At 50.0% G+C, this 21,851-nt stretch overlaps 1 long non-coding RNA gene across 1 annotated transcript; it reads right to left on the reverse strand.

Annotated features, from left to right (window-relative positions):
* Positions 1-1,576: 1,576 nt before the first annotated feature.
* On the reverse strand, positions 1,577-21,830 carry LOC140425053 (uncharacterized). Its single transcript, XR_011947753.1, has 3 exons — positions 21,336-21,830; positions 11,606-11,941; positions 1,577-2,358 (listed from the first exon to the last, which is right to left on the reverse strand). It is a non-coding gene; the product is annotated as an uncharacterized lncRNA (long non-coding RNA).
* Positions 21,831-21,851: the final 21 nt, after the last annotated feature.

Below are 21,851 nucleotides of genomic sequence, written 5' to 3' on the forward strand. Positions count from 1 at the left end.
CCTTTTCGATCTCTGCAGCAGCAACCCAGTTATCCCCCCCACCCCCCCCCCCCCCCCCCATCCACTAGATCCACATCTAGCATGGTTACTCCCCCCATATTGCTTCCGAAAGTCAGCTGACTTCAACTGACCCTGGCTTCTCACACTCTCTCCTTGACCCCCCCATGTGGGGAACTCCCATCTACCTTGCGCCTATCTTCCCGCCATCATCTTTCTGGCGCGGGAACAAGAAAAACAAGCCCCGTGTTCTCTAGAGTCGTCCCACCCCTCGTGGCGCAGCTCCCTCTGCCGCCCCACTCCCATTCCCCATCCCCTGCCTATGTCTCTTCTTCCCCACTACCGGCGCCCACATTTCTCAGTGTCCCCCCTCTCCAATTTACATCTCTATATACATCAGCATTGTCGTTTCCCCTCCAACATCAGTTCCTCAGTACTGATCCAGTTTCTCGTTTTTAATGAAGGTCCATGCTTCTTCCGCCGTTTCGAAGGAGTGATGCCTCTCCTGGTGCGTGACCCACAGTCGCGCCGGCTGCAACATCCCGAACTTCATCTTCTTCTTGTGTAGCACCTCCTTGGCTCGATTAAAACTCGCCCTCCTTCTCGCCACCTCCGCACTCCAATCCTGGTACACTCGTACCACCGCATTCTCCCATCTACTACTTCGTACCTTTTGGCCCATCTCAGAACCACCTCTCTGTCATTGAAGCGGTGAAATCGCATAATCATCGCCCTAGGTGGTTCTCCCGCCTTTGGTCTCCTCGCAGGGACCCGATGGGCCCCTTCCACTTCCAAGGGGCCCGAGGGGGCCTCAGCTCCCATTAGCGAGCGTAGCATCGTGCTCACGTAAGCCCCGCCGTCCGCTCCTTCCACTCCCTCGGGGAGACCCAGGATCCGGAGGTTCTTTCTCCGTGATCTGTTTTCTAGGACTTCAATCCTTTCAATGCACTTTTTGTGGAGCGCCTCGTGCATCTGCATTTTGACCGCCAGGCCCAGAATCTCGTCCTCGTTGTCCGTCACCTTCTGCTCCACTACACGGAGCTCCATCTCCTGGGTCTTTTGTGTCTCCTTAAGCCCCTCAATTGCTTGTAGCATCGGGGCCAGCACCTCCTTTTTAAGCAGCTCCACACACCGTCTTAAAAATTTGTCTTGGTCCGGCCCCCATGTCTCATGGGCTCCCTCCGCTGCCATCTTGCTCCTTTTTTCCTTCTGCCCCTGTCCTCAAGGATTCTTCGCGATCTAGCCGCCGCCGCCGATATTTTGCTTTTTCGCTGGGGGGGACTCCCTGTTGTCTCACCCCACACCGGGTTTCGTCCCGAAAAAATTCCCCGTTGGGGCTCTTAAAAGAGCCCGAAGTTCCGTTCGAGCTGGAGCCGCCGAAACGTGCGGCTTAGCTGGTCATCGCCGCAACCGGAAGTCCGTTAGGCCACTTCTAAGTCGGATCCCGTCAGATGTCACCAGTAATATGTTGCTAACTTTTGGTTGGTTCAATTTGCTCTGTTATATAACCTTTGGTCTAGAGTCGCCAGGCATCTTTATGATACCGCCACGAGGTTCAAGTTCAAGTACTGATCAATAACTCAACACACCAATTAGTAAGATTCAAATCAAAACACATTTATTATACACAGTCAATCGCTACTCATGCATAAATTCTACTTAATAAACTATCTCTATCATTAACAGGCCTATACTTAGCTTTGGACTGGCCCACCAGGTCAGGGGAACAAATGGCCTTTCGTTCGGGTTATGAAACTGCAGGATTCAAAAGATGGTATGGACTGGTAGCTAGGAGTGCCTATCTCGTAGCGTGCGTTGACTGGAGACTTAGTTGATACGGCAGCTTGGGCAGTTCACTCTCAAGGGTTGATTCGCTGCTGAGTGACCCTGCCAAGAAGAACGATTTGAACTTGGGGGCTCTACTTTATAGTCCCCAGGGGCTTTGCGCCCTTCGGGGCAGACCCCATACCTGGTTCCAAGTGATTGGACTACATTCCGATCACTTGGATCGATTTCTCCAATACTGGAGTTGTTCCCTGATCGCTGGGCGGTCCCTGAGTGTCCGTTGGCCTTTCTTTGTCTTGGCTCCTGCTGGCGCCGAGGAGTCTGGCTTGGCCTTATTCACCTGAAGTGTATCAATTGTGACTGGGAATCGCTCATTACTATGCAGATGGCTGCTGGTTTCAGTGCTGTCTGGTTTTTGCAAGTTCCAATACACAGGATTTCTGCACTTGCTCGTTTCTGCCTGTGTTGGCTGAATTTCCCTTTAGTCTTTGCGGTTCTCCATTTTAAGTCGGGAAGTGGCCTACCCAGGTGGCTACAGGGCGCAGTGTGGCCGTTGGATCAAGCTCCATATGTATACTGTATAAGTTAAACAGAAATTATACATATAGATGTCTCAGCAACTTGGTGATAATTTTCACCACAAGAGCTACCCAGGTTGATCAAAATAAAAATCTCTAGTACAGTAAATGATTAACTTTAATAGGAAACTGGAGTCAGTCTTAATTGTTGAAGCCAGGCAGCATATTGACCATCTATTTTACACATTTCAATAGAAAATGAAACCAGACCAGGTGTAAATCAGGATAACAGAGTCACAACCATTTGTTTCCTACCTGTCAGGAACAGTCAAAATTAACCCACTATTTTGTCCATAAATTACTTTTAAGAATCTTAAAATTGAGATTTTAAGATCTATATATCAGAAAACAATATATCAGAAAAATTGTTCGATCAAATATTGTTCACAAGGAAAGATTACATGGCGGGGTTTCTCACAGTCAGTCAAAGAAGAATAATTGCTACAAATGGAGGCGGACCATTTATTGTGTGTTATTTCAATGTCATTGTCATCTTCCCAGACGGAAAATTTCAGAGGATGAACCACACATTCCTGTAATTTTCCGACTAATTCTATTGATCAGTACACATGTCTGCATTATTCGAAGCAAAGCATCTTTCTTGTATCTCTTCATATTGACTTACCATTCCACGAGTACTAATACGGCCAAGTAATTTCTTCATGTAAGTCGAAATATTAATGGGGGATATTTGGATTAGGCGAGAAAATGGTACCAGAATAAATATGCTGCTGCTTGAATTGAGGATATCCCTGCATCTATTGGTAGCAATTCAGGCAGCAGCAAACAATTGGTGCCTGTTAATTAAAATCAGAGTTGTGCGCAGTCCAGTCTTAAGCACACTGAATGGCTGTATGCCTCAACGTGGGGCCCAGGTTTCTGAGACTTTTGCACCAGTTAAAGCTAAGCCTGCATTACGTGCAGCCAGCCTACATCTGTTAAAGGCTAGTACAGCCTGATTACATTGTCAGAAAAGCTGAAATCTAGAGGTTCATGCAGGTTCAAATTGCTGCTATCACACTCCAGGAAAGCAGTAGTGGCTCTTTGCGGCTCCTGTTCTCTCTCAGGATGACAATATTTGAGCTCCCCCCACCCCCAATATGCCCCTATTGTTGCCCATCAGCCATCCTGGACTGCTGCTGCCTATGTCAAGATGATACAGCTGGGCCTTCTGAAAGTCAGTCATCTTCCATCAGCCATGTTGCAACAACTGATGTAGGACTGTGGGCGAAATTCTCCGTCTCGCGCCACCGGTAGTAGAGTGCCGTGAAGAAAACAGGAATGGTTTCCGATACTCTGGCCCCCCCGCTGGCAGCAGAATTGAGGTTCATGGTCTGCACCAGCGGGAGGATGCAATTGGGTCATTAAAATCCATTTGCATCCACTTAGTGGGCTAAATTGAACAATGCTGACAGCTGGGGAGTGTGGAAGCTGTCAATCACAGCCTAGTAAAATGAATTACAAAGAGAAATTAATGAATGGCTTGCAGATCAAAGATCCAAGGGAGTTTAAACACAGCTGACTGGTTTTCTCTTTCCAGGCATTCACAGTGCTGCTTCCTCACCCACCCTGGTCTGAGCCAGCAGGTGTATTGCCCAGGTGAGTGTTAAAGCAGTGATTTTTTTTTTCACTGCCTCTGTCTGGACTGCACTCCAGCTGCCAGACAGGGGTCTCTCTTCTGGGAGGTCTCTTTATTTAAGGGGTCTTTGGGGTGGTATCCTCATTTAGGGGGTCTCTGTAGGGGCCTCCTGATTTAGGAGGTCTCTGGGGGGGGGGGGGGGGGGGGTCTCTTTATTTAGAGTTCTCTGGGGGATCTCTTTACTTAGGGAGTCTCTGGGGTGGGGAACCTAGGAAATCCAGGGGTGGGAGGCTGAATTGTGCTGCGGGGTGAGGGTGGGGGGGGTAGCCTCGGGACCTCGCTATCAGGCCGCCCGTTCAAGCTGGCGGCCGGATAGCAGGACCTCGCCATGCATAAATTTGTTAACGATTGGGAATCACTTCCTGATCTGCGCTCCCGGGGTGCAATTCAGCTCTGGTGGGAGAATTGAGGGCGTGATTCTCCGGAAGCTGTGGGAGCAAGTGAGAACTGCCGTGAGCTTCTCAGTGATCAGCCTGGCGAGGCTGTTCAACGCTAATTGGTCCACTTAACAAGACCCCCACGGGCTTCTCGCCGCAAATGAACGCTCGCTGATTCGCCGGCATCAAGCTCGCCAGCTCCCCACTAACAAGATCGGGCAGTACTTAAACAGCAGTTGCACAACCAGCCCCACTTACCTCACAGCCATGGCACCAAAAAGACCGGCCCCAAGATTCGAGGATGCAGACCTTTTTTGTTAATAAACATTTTATTGAGGTATTTTTGGTTTTACAACAACGGCAAAATAAACAATGTACATGAGTCTATAAACATAGTGCAAAAAGCCTGCTTCCTCCCTTACAGGTCCCACCTTTGTTAACCCCCTACTCTAAGCTAAACTAACCCCCCCCTTCAGCTGATGATTAATTTGCTGCAAAGAAGTCGATGAACGATTGCCACCTCCTGGCGAACCCCAATAGTGACCCGCTCAAGACGAACTTGATTTTCTCCAAACAGAGAAAACTAGCCATGTCAGATGGTCAGGTCTCCGACTTTAGGGGCTTTGAGTCCCTACAAGCTAATAATATTCGTCTCCAGGCTATCAGGGAAGCAAAGGCCAGAACGTCTGCCTCTTGCTCCTCCTGGATTCCCAGACCTTCCAACACCCCGAAAATCGCCACCTCCGGACTCGGTGCCATCCTTGTTTTTAACACCGTGGACATGACATCTGCAAACCCCTGCCAGAATCCCCTGAGCTTTGGACATGTCCAAAACATGTGGACATGGTTCGCTGGCCCCCCCGCACACTGTGCGCACCTATCTTCTACCTGTAATGTGAGCCTAACTGTATTAGGCTGAACCTGGCGCATGTTGTGGACGCGTTGACACTACTCAACGCATCCGCCCAGAGACCATCCTCTATCTCTCCTCCTAACTCCTCTTCCCATTTGCGCTTCAGCTCCTCAGTCTGCGTGTCCTCTGACCCCATGAGTTCCTTATATATGTCAGAGACCTTCCCTTCTCCCACCCCCACTCTGGAAACTACCCTATCCTATATCTCCCTAGGTGGTAGGAGAGGGAAGGTTGATACCTGCCTATGTAGGAAGTCCCGCACCTGCAGGTACCTGAATTTGTTTCCCCTCACCAATCCAAATTTCTCCTCCAGCTCCCTCAAGCTAGGAAGGCTCCCCTCTATAAACATATCCCCCATCCTCTCAATTCCTGCCCTCTGCCATCTCCGAAATCCCCCGTCCATCCTTCCCGGGGCAAACCGGTGATTATTACAAATTGGAGACCAAACCGATGCTCTCTCCGCTCCCACATGTTTCCTCCATTGCCCCCAGACTCTCAGGGCCGCCACCACCATGGGGCTGGTGGAGTACCGTGCCGGTGGGAACAGCAGAGGCGCCGTTATCAACCCCCCCAAACTGGTGCCCTTACATGAGGCTGCTTCCATAAGCTCCCATGCCAACCCTCCCCCCACCACCCACTTCCTAATCATGGCTATATTCGCCACCCAATAATAGTCACTGAAGTTTGGCAGCGCCAGCCTGCCCTCTCCCCGGCTCCGCTCAAGCATCCCTTTTTTTACTCGTGGGGTCTTGCCCGCCCATACAAAGCCAGTGATAACTTTGTTAACCTGTTTAAAAAAGGACCACGGAATAAAAATGGGGAGACACTGGAACACAAATAGGAATCTCGGAAAGACCATCACCTTCACCGTCTGGACCCTCCCAGCTAATGACAACGGGAGCGCGTCCCACCTTCGGAAATCGTCCTTCATTTGGTCTACTAGTCGGGCCAGATTTAAGTTTGTGCTGCCGTTCCCATTCCCGTGCCACTTGGATGCCGAGATACCTAAAGCTTCCTCCTACCACTCTAAACGTTAGTTCCCCTAGTCGCCTCTCCTGTCCCTTTGCCTGGATCGCAAACATCTCGCTTTTCCCCATATTTAGTTTGTACCCCGAAAACCTGCCAAATTCCCCCAGAATCCTCATGATTTCTTCCATCCCCTCTACTGGGTTGGAAACATACAGGAGCAGGTCGGCTGCGTAAAGCGAGACTCTGTGTTCCACTCCCCCCCGAACCAGCCCCTTCCAGCCCCTTGAGGCTCTTAGTGCAATTGCCAACGGCTCTATAGCTAACGTGAACAACATTGCGGAGAGGGGGAATCCCTGTCTCGTCCCCCGATGTAGCCTAAAATAGTCCGATGTTGTCCTATTCGTCCGTACGCGCGCCACAGGAGCCTGATACAGCAACCTGACCCAGTCAATAAAGCCCCGCCCAAATCCAAGTCCCAGTATCTCCCACAGATATTCCCATTCTACTCGATCAAAAGCCTTCTCTGCGTCCATTGCGACTACTACCTCCACCTCCCTGCCTTCTGGAGGCATCAAGATCGCATTTAGCAACTTTCTTACATTGGTCACCAACTGCCTTCCCTTAACGAACCCCGTCTGGTCCCCCCCCAATCACGTCCGGAACGCAGTCTTCAATCCTAGAGGACAAAATTTTGGCCAGCAATTTGGCGTCCACATTCAATAGGGATATCGGCCTGTAGGACCCACACAGCTCCGGATCCTTGTCCCGCTTCAGGATCAGTGAGATTGTGGCGTTACATCGTCAGGGGCAGCACCCCTCTCTCCCTAGCTTCATTGCATGTCCTCATCAACAGCGGCCCAAATATCCCAGAGAATTTTTTATAGAACTCCACTGGGTACCCATCCGGCCCTGGGGCTTTATCCGACTGCATGGTCTTCAACCCCTCCCCTATCTCTTTGATCCCGATCGGGGCCCCCAGCCCTTCTACAGGGAGTCTACCTTCGGGAAATTCAGCCGCCCGAGGAAGTGCTTTATCCCCTCCGGCCCTGGTGGGGGTTCCGATCCGTACAGCCTACTATAAAACTCCTTAAATGCCTTATTCACCCCTGCTGAGTCTCCCACCAGGTTCCCGTCTCCATCCTTTACTTTCCCTATCTCCCTGGCTGCCTCCCTCTTTCTAAGCAACTGTGCAGGCATTCTGCTGGCCATCTCTCCATGCTCATAAATCGCCCCCTCGCCTTTCTCAGCTGCTCTACCGCCCTTCCTGTGGTTAACAAGCCGAACTCTGCCTGTAGCCTCCGCCGTTCCCTTACAAGCCCTGCCTCTGGGGTCTCCGCATACCTCCTGTCAACCTGTAGTATCTCCTTTACTAGTCGGTCCATCTCTACCCTGTCTACCTTCTCCCTGTGGGCCCGTATCGAGATCAGCTCCCCTCTAACCACCGCCTTCAATGCCTCACGAAATTGGGGGATGCAGACCTGGGGAGGCTCCTCGATGCGGTGGAAGCCAGGAGGGATGTCCTGTTCCATCGTAGGTCCCGGAGGGTGAGCCACAGGGTGGCCAGTGCCACCAGGGATGAGGTGGCAGCGGCCGTCAGCTCGGGAAGCATGACCAGGAGGACCGGCACCCAGTGTTGTAAGAAGCTCAACTACTAACACCGGGCAGTATGGGTGAGTTGACACCAATGTGCCCCCCCCTCGCCCAAGATCTTTCCAGCCCCAAGTGAGAATCCACCCGCCCCCAATCCTCCATGCGGTCTCCAACCCTCCCTTCACTCCCCCTCTCCCTTCAACCCCACCAATCCTTCCTTCACACCCCTCACCACTGTGTACCAACCGTGCAACTAATGATGCCCTCTCTGTGTTTCCGCAGAAGCTCTCCCACAAGCTCTCCCAAATTTACACCCACCAACAATCAATAATCGGTAACAAATATGTCAATCCCCATATCAATAACAACGATCGCATCCTCCCACCAAACCCCAAACATTAGCCCGCATGTTCACATAAACAAATGACAAAAAGGAATTAGGGATCACCCATAGTCGCCATTAACATACACAGCCCCCCAACCCTCCCACCCACACACCCCAACTAATGTTCGATGTTATCCAGTTCTTGAAAGTGCATGATGAATAATGCCCATGAATTGTAGAACCCCTCCATCCTTCCCCTCAGTTCAAAACTAACCTTCTCAAGAGTCAAGAATTCCAACAGGTCCCCCCGCCATGCCAGGGCACAGAGTGGAGAGGTTGATCTCCCACCCATCAGGATCCGCCTTCGGGCGATCAACAAGGCGGAGGCTACAACATTTGCCTCCGCACCAGGTTCCAACCCTGGCTGGTCTGGCACCCCGAATATGACCTCCCGGGGCCCGGGTCCAGTTTCACGTGCACCACTTTAGAAATTACCGTAAAAACCTCCTTCCAGTAATCCTCTAGATTTGGACAGGACCAAAACATATGAACGTGATTGGCGGGGCCCCCCCCCGCAATGTTCACAAACATCTTGTGCAGGTTAGGTGGATTGGCCATGATAAAATTGCCCTTAGTGTCCAAAATTGCCCTTAGTGTTGGGTGGGGCTACTGGGTTATGGAATTGGGTGGAGGTGTTGACCTTGGGTAGGGTGCTCTTTCCAAGAGCCGGTGCAGACTCGATGGGCCGAATGGCCTCCTCCTGTCCTGTAAATTCTATGATAATCTATGATTAATCTAGGACAAAGGTTTGGCACAACATCGTGGGCCGAAGGGCCTGTTCTGTGCTGTATTTTTCTATGTTCTATGTTCTATCTTCTGCTCCTTCAAAGAATTGGCTCATCCTCGTCCTCGTGAGGTGTGCCCTGTATACCACCTTTAACTGTATCACCCCCAACCTCGTGCAAGAGGTGGAGGCATTCACTCTACGGAGCACCTCACACCAGAACCCCTCCTCCATATCCTCTCCCAACTCTTCCTCCCACTTTGCATTGATCCCTGCCAGTGGTGCCTTCTCCTCTTCCAAAATAGCTCCGTAAACCACCGACAATACCCGCTCCTCCAGTCCCCTTGTCGTCAGCACCTCCTCCAGCAATGTGGAGGCCGTCTCCACTGGGAAGCTCTGTATCTCCTTTCTGGCAAAATCTCGAACCTGCATGTATCAGGGGCTGGGTTAACACAGGGCTAAATCGCTGGCTTTGAAAGCAGACCAAGGCAGGCCAGCAGCACAGTTCAATTCCCGTACCAGCCTCCCTGAACAGGCGCCGGAATGTGGCGACTAGGGCCTTTTCACAGTAACTTCATTTGAAGCCTACTTGTGACAATAAGCAATTTTCATTTCATTTCATCTAAACATTTTCCCCTGCTTCAGCCCATACTTTTCGTTTCCAGCTCCGTCAATCCTGCAAACCGACCCCTAAGAAACAAATCTTTTCGTGCCTTAATCCCCTTCTCCTCCCATTTCTGAAAATTTCCATCCCACTTCCCTGGCTCAAATCTCTGGTTCCCCCAAATCGGCATTTCCCTTGACACTGCCCTCAACCCGAAGTGTTGGCGAAACTGCCTCCAAATTGTCAATGAAGCTGCTATTACCGGATTCCCTGAGTATTTCCCCGGGGCCATCAGGAGCGGCGCTGTTGCTAGTGATTTCAATCCCAACCCCCTGCACAAACTCTCCTCCATTCTGACCCACTGGGAATCAACCCCTCTGACCCAGCTCCGCACCTTCTCCATATTCGCCGCCCAGTAGTAATACATCAGGTTCGGAAGATCCAAACCCCCTGCCTGCCTTCCCCTCTGTAGCAGCACCTTTCTAACACTGGCCACCTTCCCTCTCCATATGAACAAAATAATCCTTCCCTCAATCTCTCTGAAAAAAGCCTTTGGCAGGAAAATCGGCAGGCATTGAAAAATAAACAGAAATCGCAGCAACACGTTCATTTTAACCACCTGTACCCGACCTGCCAGTGACAGAGGGAGACCATCCCACCTTGCCAGATCAGCTTTCACTCTCCCCACCAAACTGGAAATGTTGTACCTGCACCCTCAGGTACCTAAAGTGAGTCCCTGCCCTACAGAATGGCAGCCCACCCCACCCCCGGCCGAGACACCACAAAATACTCACTCTTGTCTAGATTTAGTTTGTACCTCGAGAAAGACCCAAACACTCGAAGCAGCTCCAATATTCCCCTTATCGACACACTCGGTTCCGACACGTATAACAGCAAGTCATCGGCATATAAGGACACCCTATGACTTCATTGCAGTGTTAATGTAAGCCTACTTGTGACAATAAAGATTATTATTATTAAAGACTGGTGGAGGGGCACCGGACATGCAAATTCTCACCATCTTCGAGGAGTGGGCCCAGGAGGTGACGGGAGTGGCTGAGGACAGAGCGGTCACCAATGCAGAGGTTGGCGAACGCCACAGACCTGAGGATCCCACCCAGACAACCTGTTATACTAGAGTTGTTATTGCCAACCTGACTGATCCATCTCTCCCACTGACCACATGTTCATTCCATGTCCATTCTCCCGCAGGTCCTCCAGCCGACAGCACCAGCCCATTCCGGGCGACACCCTCGCCAGCTTCCCATGAGACCACCTTGGAGGAGACTACGGGAATTCCACGTTCAACGTATCACAGCTGTCAACCCCACCCTCCGCCATCGCAGATACACACACCTCGGTGGGAAACGTTAGTGGACAGGCTTCTGGGGCACAATATGGTGAGCACAACACAGCTGCTGATGTTTCTCAGCAGGAACGCCCAAGCAAGACAGCACTCAGAAGTCTGCTGGATCCCAGGTCCCAACTGGGTTCCAGCCTTTGCTGAGCCTCTGGTACAGGGTTACATGGAGCTGATGGAGACATTAGGGTGCAGCCTGGACATTCAGAGGGAGATGTCAGCGACACTCCAACAGGCCCATAGCCGATTGGAGGAGTCCCAGAGGCTACGGGCAGAGGAGATGTCACGCGCAATGCATGGCACAGAGGGCAACACTGCTAAGGTGGTGACCACAGTGAGCCTGATGCACAACGTCGGCAGCATAAGTAAAAGTGTCCAAGGTCGGTGATGGCCATGGCTGAGGGCCTCAGGAGAATGTCCGGCTCGCTGGGGTTGTTATCCAGTACTAGGCTGATCTTGATGAGATGACATGTCCCGCTCGCAGGGTGGGGGCGGGATGAGGGTGTCGTGGGGAGAGTGGGGCAGCACCATTGAGAGAGTGGGGCATTGTTGGACACCTGTGACACGTTAAAAATCCTTGGCCACAAGCAGTATGACACCTCTATCACTTTCTTCCACAATGTGGCCCAAACTCCGAACCCTTGGCCCATCTTTCCAGGCATCCACCCTCCCTGTAGCACTCACCCACTCTCCAGCCGTGGGCATGTCCTCGGAGCTGTGTTCCATCCCCTGAGTGTTCGGATGTTGGCCGATGAATCACGTGAGGCCTTTAATTGCATGGAAATAAGTGGTGATAATTTGTTTATCGCCACACTACGGTGAGATCCCGATTTTGCCTACGGGAGCGGGCTGGTTGCAAACTGTTTGGCGCCTGGCGTGGTTCTCGTTTTCGGCCTCTCTCACTATTCACCGGCCACATTTCACTCGAGCGAGAGCACAACAAGGCCAGAGAATCGCGCCCATAGTTTCCCAAACAGAGTATCTCGCCCTGTGTTGGAGTATGAAGCAAGGAAAAAGCAACTGCAATAAAGATACAAAGAGAATCACAAGGATGACAACTTGACATTTGTTTAGAATATTGCATGATATGTTGGATAAAGTTGGTTTAGAATTTTTATTTTCTGGTGATTTTTATTCAACATTGTCGCCAAAAGTACGCTTGATGGCACAGAACCGAGAAATGGTAAAGTTACAAATGGGGATTTGAGTATTCAGAAGCAGGCTGTCAATTCCTCCGTTACAATCACCTTGATTGTAGGTCCATTAGGGCATATTGTAGTGCACCATGCCATTTGAGTTTAGCTAACTCAGTATAAGCCAAGGGTTAAATGTAGTAGCTTCCTGTTTTTTTTATTTTTCTATTTCTTGTTTGCATTTCCATTACTGAGAACTGTGTGACAGAAACCAGGAAATAAGTGCAAGATTGCAAGCAGTACCTCTAGTACACATTTACTGCACAAAACAGCCCTATCAAATGAATGGGGTATAAAAGCCATCCACACAACAGTTAATATTTTCTCCATAACATTATCTAAATTAAAACCAGACCTGCTACGCCTGCCTGCAGCAAAAATAACTCACATAAGTCTTGTAGTTTCACATACACACATACTGCCACATCTCTGTTTCCTCTCCTGTATATATGAAGAAAATTTTAATGAAATACTGCTGCCTTAAATGCTTCTCCCTCCTTTTCCATGGTTTTTGTAGAACCTTCAAGTTGTTGTTACTGCTTTCTGCATAGCCTGCAATTGGTTCATACTTCCAGTTATCACTTGCCCATTGTTTTCGCTCCAACCCACAGGAGCTTCAGCAGTTCAAGAAGATACCTCACAACACTTTCTCAAGGGCAATTAGGGATAGGTAATAAATGCTGGCCTAGCCAATGATTCCTATATCCCATTAGCAAATAAAACATAACCCTCCTATTATGCACTAAGCTCATTGGGGCACGTCATGTTTTCTGATTTCCATACGTTAGAAATAATCACAAAATGGATTGCAAATTTAGGACTAAGGTGTGGGCCTTGATTTCACATCTGGCACAGGTGTGCAGAGGCGACAATCTCAGAGATGGTATCGGGCACACCACCCCAGATACTAATGAGAGACTGCCGCAGGGGCTGCCGAGTGCTAAGACAGGCTGTTTAAAAGGCCCAGCTTGGTTTTCTGAGATTCCACCTCAGTTGTTTTGTTAAGCAGGAGACCCTCACCCCTCACAACCCCCTCAACTCCCCTACATTCTCCCCATGCCCATACATGCCAACTCATTCCACCACCCACATCCACGGCCCTTGGCAGCCCCTATAACAACGTACACAGTATCCACCATGTGCAGACCTCAGGAGCCATGCTGAGATGAAATAAAATAGTTCTAAATATCTTTGACAGATTTCACTATATAATTCATTCATGAATTAATTAATTTGAATTCCCTCAAGTATTTAATCCTTATAAAAACAAACATTTGTATTCATAACACCCCATCAAAAAGTTAATTTTTTAATAATCTATTTGAATTGTCAATCAAACTGTGAACTTACAGCATTCCCCCTCCCACAATGGTGTGATGATGATAGATTGTGGAAAGCAGTAAGGTATTAATAATGCTATAATTATAGCATTTAGGATTACGTAAACAGCTATTAAAGCAGAATTTCTTTAACTTTTAGAGGCGCAGACAAGCATTTTTTAAAAGGGCTGGAGATTCAAATAACTTCACAGCTTGACAGTTCTATATATCTGCCTTCAAGAGCGTTTACATGTATTCTAAAAATTTGCGGTTTACACACCGCAGGATAAAGCCTCAGCTGCAGCGAAAATGGGGTATGTTTGAACTCAGCACGGAATTCAAATTACCCTGTTGAGTTTGGTTTCCCTCATGTTAGTCACGTCCCCCCCCCCCCCCCCCCCCGCCCAGCCCTCCCTAGCAAAAATAGTTTCTGCTGGATATGAGGGCAGGGGCTCTGGATTAGGGGTCCGAATGCTATTTTGGGTTCACCATGGAGACTCCATGACTTGACAAATATCCAGGTCAAGGAGAAACTTCTTTATTGTTGTGTATTCTTGGAATTCCCACCTCAAGAGGGCTGTGAATATTCAATTGATTAGTATATGTAAGACAGTGATCTTGGTTTTTGCACAGTAAGTGATATGGGACAATGCAGCAATGTGCAGTTGAGATAAATATTCAGCAATGATTTTGTCATGATAGCACAGTGGTTAGCACTGTTGCTTCACAGCGCCAGGCTCGATTACCGGCTTGGGTCACTGTCTGTGCGGAATCTGCACATTCTCCCCTTGTCTGCGTGGGTTTCCTCCGGGGGCTCTGGTTTCCTCCCACAAGTCCTGAAAGACGTGCTGTTCGGTGAATTGGACATTCTGAATTCTCGCTGTGTACCCGAACAGACGCCAGAATGCAGCGACTAGGGGCTTTTTACAGTAACTTCATTGCAGTGTTAATATAAGCCTACTTGTGACAATAAAGATTATATTAAAAAATATTAAATAGCAAGGCAGGGTTCATGGGCTGTGTGGCCTATTCCTTTTCTTGTTTCTTATGGAACCAAATACTGAATTTCATTAATTGTAATGTCTTAGGCTATTGATGGACATAGGAACAAAAGGTAGCCATTTAGCCCCTCAATCTATTCTTCTGCAATTCAATCAGATATTGATTGATCTGGACCTGAACTTCATTTATCCACCATTGCTCCAAATCCTTGCCGAACAAAAAATTATCTTGGCTTTGATATTTTCAATTAGAACATAGAACTTACACTGCAGGAGGCCATTCGGCCCATCAAGTCTGCACCGACCCACTTAAGCCCTCACTTGCACCCTATCCCCGTAACCCAATAACCCCTCCTAACCTTTTTGGTCACTAAGGGCAATTTATCATGGCCAATCCACTTAACCTGCACATCTTTGGACTGTGGGAGGAAACCGGAGGAGACCTACGCAGGCACGGGGAGAACGTGCAGACTCCACACAGTGACCCAGCAGGGAATCGAACCTGGAACCCTGGCACTATGAAGCCACAGTACTATCCACTTGTGCTACCGTGCTGCGCTAGGCTTGACCTAGGCTTGACAGCTTTAAGCGAGATTGTTCCAGATTTTCACAACCACTTATTGTCATGATATTCAAACACACACATCATGATGGACACACTAACAGGCAAATCAGAGTACACAACACCACAACCAATCACAGACAAGAACACCAACCACATAAAAAGCACGAGCACGACACCTGGAGGTCAGGAGGTCTGGGGAGAAGGGAACAGAAAGAGCTGATGAAACACCACAAGCAGGGAGCCCCCCACGTGCAGAGTGCAAAGACCAAGTTGTAAATAGTGAGTTTAAATAAAGAAGTGTTGTACCATATGCAACTGTGTTGGCTCATCTGTGTGTCAGAACACCCAACACCACATGGTACAGGAGTGGATCGATACCTGCCTACTAACCTGCCATTCTGGACATGGACCACACCGGCAAACCGCAGCCGATGCAAGTCACGGGGAACCTAGGCACCAACTGGAAGCTCTACAGGCAGCGATTTGACCTGTACATCCGTGCCACCGAAAAACAGAATGCCTCGGATGATTCGAAGATTGCAATGCTCCTCTTCTACGCAGGCCCCCACCCGAACGATGTCTTTAATTCACTGGTGTTCGAAGAAGGCGAAAACCAGGCCAAATATGACACGGTCATCCTCAAACTGGACCAGCACTTTCAAACTGAAGTAAACGAAACTTTTGAAAGATACATCTTTCAGCAACGCCTGCAAGGTAAGGAGGAGCTTTTTCAACCCTTTTTGACGCACCTCCGGATTCTAGCGCAGTCCTGCGGTTACGGCACCACTACAGAGTCCATGATCAGGGACCAGATTGTTTTTGGCGTTGCCTCTAGTGGCCTACGCCAGCAGCTTCTTAAAATAAAGAGCCTCACCTTAGCGTCTGCTGTGGAAGCCTGTGTCCTCCATGAAAATGCTACCTGCCGTTTTGCCCGATTTCAGGCGTCCGAGTTGGCACGGAGGGGGTCCCCAGCCGTCGAATCGGCAAGCCAGGCCGCCCACGACGTTGAACGCATCCAGGCCGTCGATTTCTTCCCGCCCCACGGCCCGGACGACAGCGGCCGCTTCCCGCGCTTTTCGCGGTCTCCCGCGCAGGTGCGCGCCAAAAATAACGGCCACAACGAGGGACGCACTGCGCAGGCGCGCCCACCGCAAGATCGCACTGCGCATGCGCAGTGGCGCAACGAACGCCGTGACGTCATGACGTGCAGAAATTGTGGAGGTCTACACTTAAAAGGGCAATGTCCTGCAAAATACCGACAGTGCAACAGATGTGCCATGATAGGCCACTACGCAGCCCGCTGTCGTGCGGCTCAACCCATGGATCCGGCGCATCCTCGACAACCTCGCACACGAGTCAGGACCGTCCAGCCCACGCATCAAGACTTCCAATTAAGTGATGCAGATGACCAGGATGACTTCCGAGTTGCCGTCATTGATGTCAACAAGGTCAATGCCATCAATCCAGACGATGAGTGGTGTGCCACCCTGACGGTCAACCGATCGCGCGTCGCCTTCCGTCTGGACACCGGCGCATCCGCCAACCTGATTGCTTACTCTGCAGTCCAGGCCATGAAGGTCAAACCACCCATCACACCATCCCGGCTTAAGATGGTTGACTATAACGGGAACGTTATCCCGTCCATAGGATCTTGCCAGCTACAGGTGACTCACAAGAGGTACACGGCCACACTCCCCTTCGAAGTTGTGGGCTCATCAAAGGACTCGTTACTGGGCGCACAAGCGTGTAAGGTCCTTCACCTGGTACAGCGCATCATGTCTCTCTCTCCAGATGAGATATCCGACTTCCCGGATGCTGAGTTCCACGCGAATCTCCATTCCCTCCTCGCTCACAACCAGGAGGTTTTTGAAGGCATGGGGACATTGCCACACACGTACAAGATTCGACTCAGACCGGACGCCATCCCTGTCGTTCACGCACCTCGCAGGGTTCCTGCGCCTCTCAAAGACCGCCTCAAGGCACAACTGCAGATTCTTCAGGACCAAGGGGTCCTATCCAAGGTCACGGAGCCCACGCCATGGGTCAGCTCCATGGTCTGTGTAAAGAAGCCCTCTGGCGAGCTCCGTATATGTATAGATCCAAAAGATCTGAACAACAACATCATGCGGGAACACTATCCCATCCCGAAACGAGAAGACCTCACCAGCGAGATGGCGCGAGCCAACATATTCACTAAATTGGATGCGTCCAAAGGATTCTGGCAGATCAAACTGGACCCGGCCAGCCGAAGACTATGCACATTCAACACCCCTTTTGGCAGATTCTGCTACAACCGGATGCCATTCGGCATCATTTCGGCATCTGAAGTATTCCACCGCATTATGGAACAGATGATGGAAGGCATCGAAGGGGTACGTGTATATGTGGACGATATCATCATTTGGTCCACCACTCCGCAGGAACACATGCATCGTCTTCGACGTGTCTTCACCCGCATACGGCAAAATGGCCTGCGTCTCAACCGTGCGAAGTGTGCTTTCGGCCAGACGGAGCTGAAATTCCTCGGGGACCACATCTCAAGGTCCGGGGTCCGTCCCGATGCAGACAAGGTTAGCGCCATCACAGCCATGCCACGACCGGCTGACAAGAAGGCTGTCTTAAGATTCCTCGGCATGGTCAACTTCCTTGGGAAGTTCATTCCCAACCTGGCTTCTCATACAACAAACATGCGCCATCTCGTAAAAAAATCGACGGAATTCAACTGGCACCAGTCGCATCAGCGGGAATGGGAGGAGCTCAAGCACAAACTGGTCACGGCACCAGTGCTGGCCTTCTTTGACACGACTCGCCCTACAAAGATCTCAACAGACGCCAGCCAATCTGGTATTGGAGCGGTACTCCTCCAAAAAGACAGCACGTCATCATGGGCCCCGGTTGCGTATGCCTCACGAGCCATGACCCCTACCGAACAGCGCTACGCGCAAATCGAAAAAGAATGCCTGGGCTTGTTAACTGGACTGGACAAGTTCCACGACTATGTGTATGGCCTGCCACGATTCACGGTCGAAACTGACCACCGCCCCCTGGTCAACATCATTAACAAAGACCTGAACGACATGACTCCTCGCCTCCAGCGCATCTTACTCAAACTCAGGAGGTACGATTTTGAACTGATCTACACTCCGGGGAAGGAACTCATCGTGGCGGACACTCTTTCCCGAGCAGTGAGCACACCACCAGATGCAGAGGGGTTCGTGCGTCAAATTGAGGCACACGTGACTCTGACAGCAGCAAATATGCCAGCTGATGATCCTAGTCTGGCCCACATACGCGCAGAGACGGCGACTGACCCTCTGCTGCAGCGAGTGATGCGCCACATGACGGAAGGGTGGCTAAAAGGGCAGTGCCCCCAGTTTTATAATGTGCGAGATGATCTCACCAATATAGACGGGGTCCTTATGAAATCGCATAGGATCGTCATTCCACACAGTGTGCGCCAGATGATTCTTCGTCAACTACACGAAGGCCACTTGGGCGTCGAAAAATGCAGACGAAGGGCCCGGGAGGCGGTATATTGGCCGGGTATTAATGAAGACATAGCCAACATGGTGCTCAACTGCACAACCTGTCAGAGGTTTCAGCCAGCGCAACCTCCGGAAACACTTCTACCACACGAGATGGTGACGTCCCCCTGGGCGAAGGTGGGTGTTGACCTATTTCACGCGCTCGGCAGAGATTACATTGTTATTATAGACTACTTCTCAAACTACCCGGAAGTCATGCCTCTCCATGATCTGACGTCGTCCGCAGTCATTGGGGCCTGCAAGGAAACGTTTGCTCGCCATGGCATTCCAAGGACTGTCATGTCAGACAATGGACCTTGTTTTGCCAGCCGTGAATGGTCGTCCTTTGCCGCAGCATATGGTTTCACTCATGTGACATCCAGCCCTCTGCATCCACAATCGAACGGGAAGGCTGAAAAGGGTGTCCACATCGCAAAGCGGCTCCTGTGCAAGGCGGCTGATGCCGGATCGGACTTTAACCTTGCCTTGCTGGCCTATCGATCGGCCCCGTTATCCACGGGCCTCTCGCCAGCGCAGCTACTAATGGGTCGCTCCCTCAGGACGACGGTACCTTCCGTCCTGGCACCGACAACAGACCATGAGGCGGTTCTTCGGAACATGCAACTGCAGCGTGATCGCCAGAAAGGTCGGTACGACACACGAGCGACGGACCTGCCCCCCCTGTCCTCCGGAGACAAAGTACGCGTCCATCAACCGTATGGTGGCTGGTCAGCACCGGCCGAAGTCCTCCGACAAGTGGCTCCCCGCTCGTTCCTGGTTCGCATGCCGGATGGTTCCGTGCGTCGCCGCAATCGGCGCGCCCTTCGCCGACTTCCACGCTCACAGCCACACAACACGCCAGATCCTCAACAGGCTTCCGAGGATGACTTTGTGGAGCTGCCGCACATCACGCCCTTTCCATCGCCACCCATGGCCATGCCTGCACAGCAGCCGGTGGTTCTTGATCCACCCTTAAGGCGGTCAACCCGAATTCGTCGCAAACCCATTAGAATGGACTTATAATACAGTTCATATGTTTAATAAGTTGGACAATTTTACATGATAACCTGTTGTTGTTTATCGTTCCAGATGTCGTCTGACTGGACAACTGATCAAATTTTTTTTTCTTCTTCTCTCGTTCGCATTTCTGTTATGTTATGGTACAACTGGATTCATGTGACGCACTCGACATCGCCCCATGTACATAGTTCCGTCATAGACACATGCTGCACACGACACACACACACTCTTAGATGCACTCACGTCACGATCATATTTATTACCACGTAGGCACATATCTTTGTAAAAAGGGGGGATGTCATGATATTCAAACACACACATCATGATGGACACACTAACAGGCAAATCAGAGTACACAACACCACAACCAATCACAGACAAGAACACCAACCACATAAAAAGCACGAGCACGACACCTGGAGGTCAGGAGGTCTGGGGAGAAGGGAACAGAAAGAGCTGATGAAACACCACAAGCAGGGAGCCCCCCACGTGCAGAGTGCAAAGACCAAGTTGTAAATAGTGAGTTTAAATAAAGAAGTGTTGTACCATATGCAACTGTGTTGGCTCATCTGTGTGTCAGAACACCCAACACCACACTTATGTGAAGAAAAACTTCCCAACTTCATCCAGCTGTAATTGGAGTTCTGGACTTTCAGAAGAGGAAATATTTTCAATTTACCCTTTCAAATCCTTTAATCATCTTAAACCTCATTTAGATGATCTCTTAATCTTCTATACTCAAGGGAGTACATGCCAAGTTTATACAACCGGTCTTCATAATTTAACTCTTTCACTCCAAGTATCTGTGCTGCACTTCCACCCAGTCTTTCCATTTCCTTCGCCCCACTGTGCTCCCTCTGCACGTTTAGCCAATGTGGTGCAGCCAGTGCTCTGAACAAGCATAACATGCGCTTCTTTGTATTCCAGCTTGGATACATTATTAACTACTCATTATAGATTTTAGTGATTTCTATGCATGGACCTCTAAAGATCTTTGTTTCTCCAGTTCCTGGGTAGCTTCCTTTGGTCCGAAGTAACTTCCCACTCCTCCAGTAAACTCCATCTGCCAGAGTTTTGCACGCTCACTTAATCTAGCCATATTCCGTTGCAACTTTCTGCTTCCAACGTTACTTGCTCTGCCACCTTATTGAATGTTATCATCAAACTTGAATATATGACTCTTTATTCCTTCATGCTTACTTGTTGCAGAATTGTCTTGCACGTGGTACTGAGGTGTGTTATTTTATTATTTGCTTAGGGCAAGAAGAGACGTGAAATAAATGCAAACGAGAGTGGCTTATTTTAGCTCATTTATGCAGAAAGAAACACCCAGTTCCACATCATTGGCGAGATAGCAAAGGATATTTCTAACCGAGTCTTCACTAACTGCCTGACAGTGACCATGAGAATCCCACGAACTATAATATTTATCACACAACTGATTCCAGGTCTGCACATAGTGTTACATGTCCGATTGCAAGAAAATAACTTGGTCAAGTGAATTACATTTTTGCTTCAACGATATCTCTCAAACAAAACGTTGCACATATTAATAATGTTTGCCACTTGAGGTCAGGGGATTTGAACAGAAAAATCACATGACGCCAACAGCCATTTTGTGAATAAATTTGCAGAATTTGGCTTCAGATGTCGTCAGTGTCGCAAAATAAGACTTCGAGACAAAACATTTAAACGTGGCTGCGCGGAAGATGCCTTATTTCCACTAATTGTTTAGGAGACATTTAAAGTCTGTCAGAATATCTCCTCTTAATTTTTTTTTGCAAAAACTAACCATAGCGGAACAATGATGTCACATCAGCAGATTTTGCAATTGGCTTAGTCAAAGCCAGGGCACGAGCTCCAATGGGCTGCTGATGTTTTTCGGATCGAATTAAGCTAAAGTTTCACCGAATTTTAATTCTCCAATTAGCAGGCCAATTTGTTGGTCCCCGCCGTTAATATTTTGATAGTCTCCCCAAAATTATTTCTCTCTGGCGTAGATTGCGCATTTGTTGGCCTCGGGCGCGAAGGTCGGCGCCCCATTGGCTGGCCGCTGCGTCAGTCACCCCGCCGCCCCGCCCCATCGGCCCGCCCGATTGGCCGCCTCCGACTGCAGCGCGGACGCGTGGATTGGCTTGTGCGCGCCTCATCGTCCGATTGGTCGGAGGCCACGTCAATCGCGCAAGCCCCTCTCCGTCCCTGCGTCCAATTGGCCCGCGCGAACGCCACTCATCGCCCCACCCGCCCGGAGCCCAGTGGCCGCCTCATATAGCGCTCCATCTCGAGGTCGCGCTCATTCAGTGGCGAA

This window comes from Scyliorhinus torazame, chromosome 1 (genome assembly GCF_047496885.1).
Source record: "Scyliorhinus torazame isolate Kashiwa2021f chromosome 1, sScyTor2.1, whole genome shotgun sequence".
NCBI classification, from domain to species: Eukaryota; Metazoa; Chordata; class Chondrichthyes; order Carcharhiniformes; family Scyliorhinidae; genus Scyliorhinus; species Scyliorhinus torazame.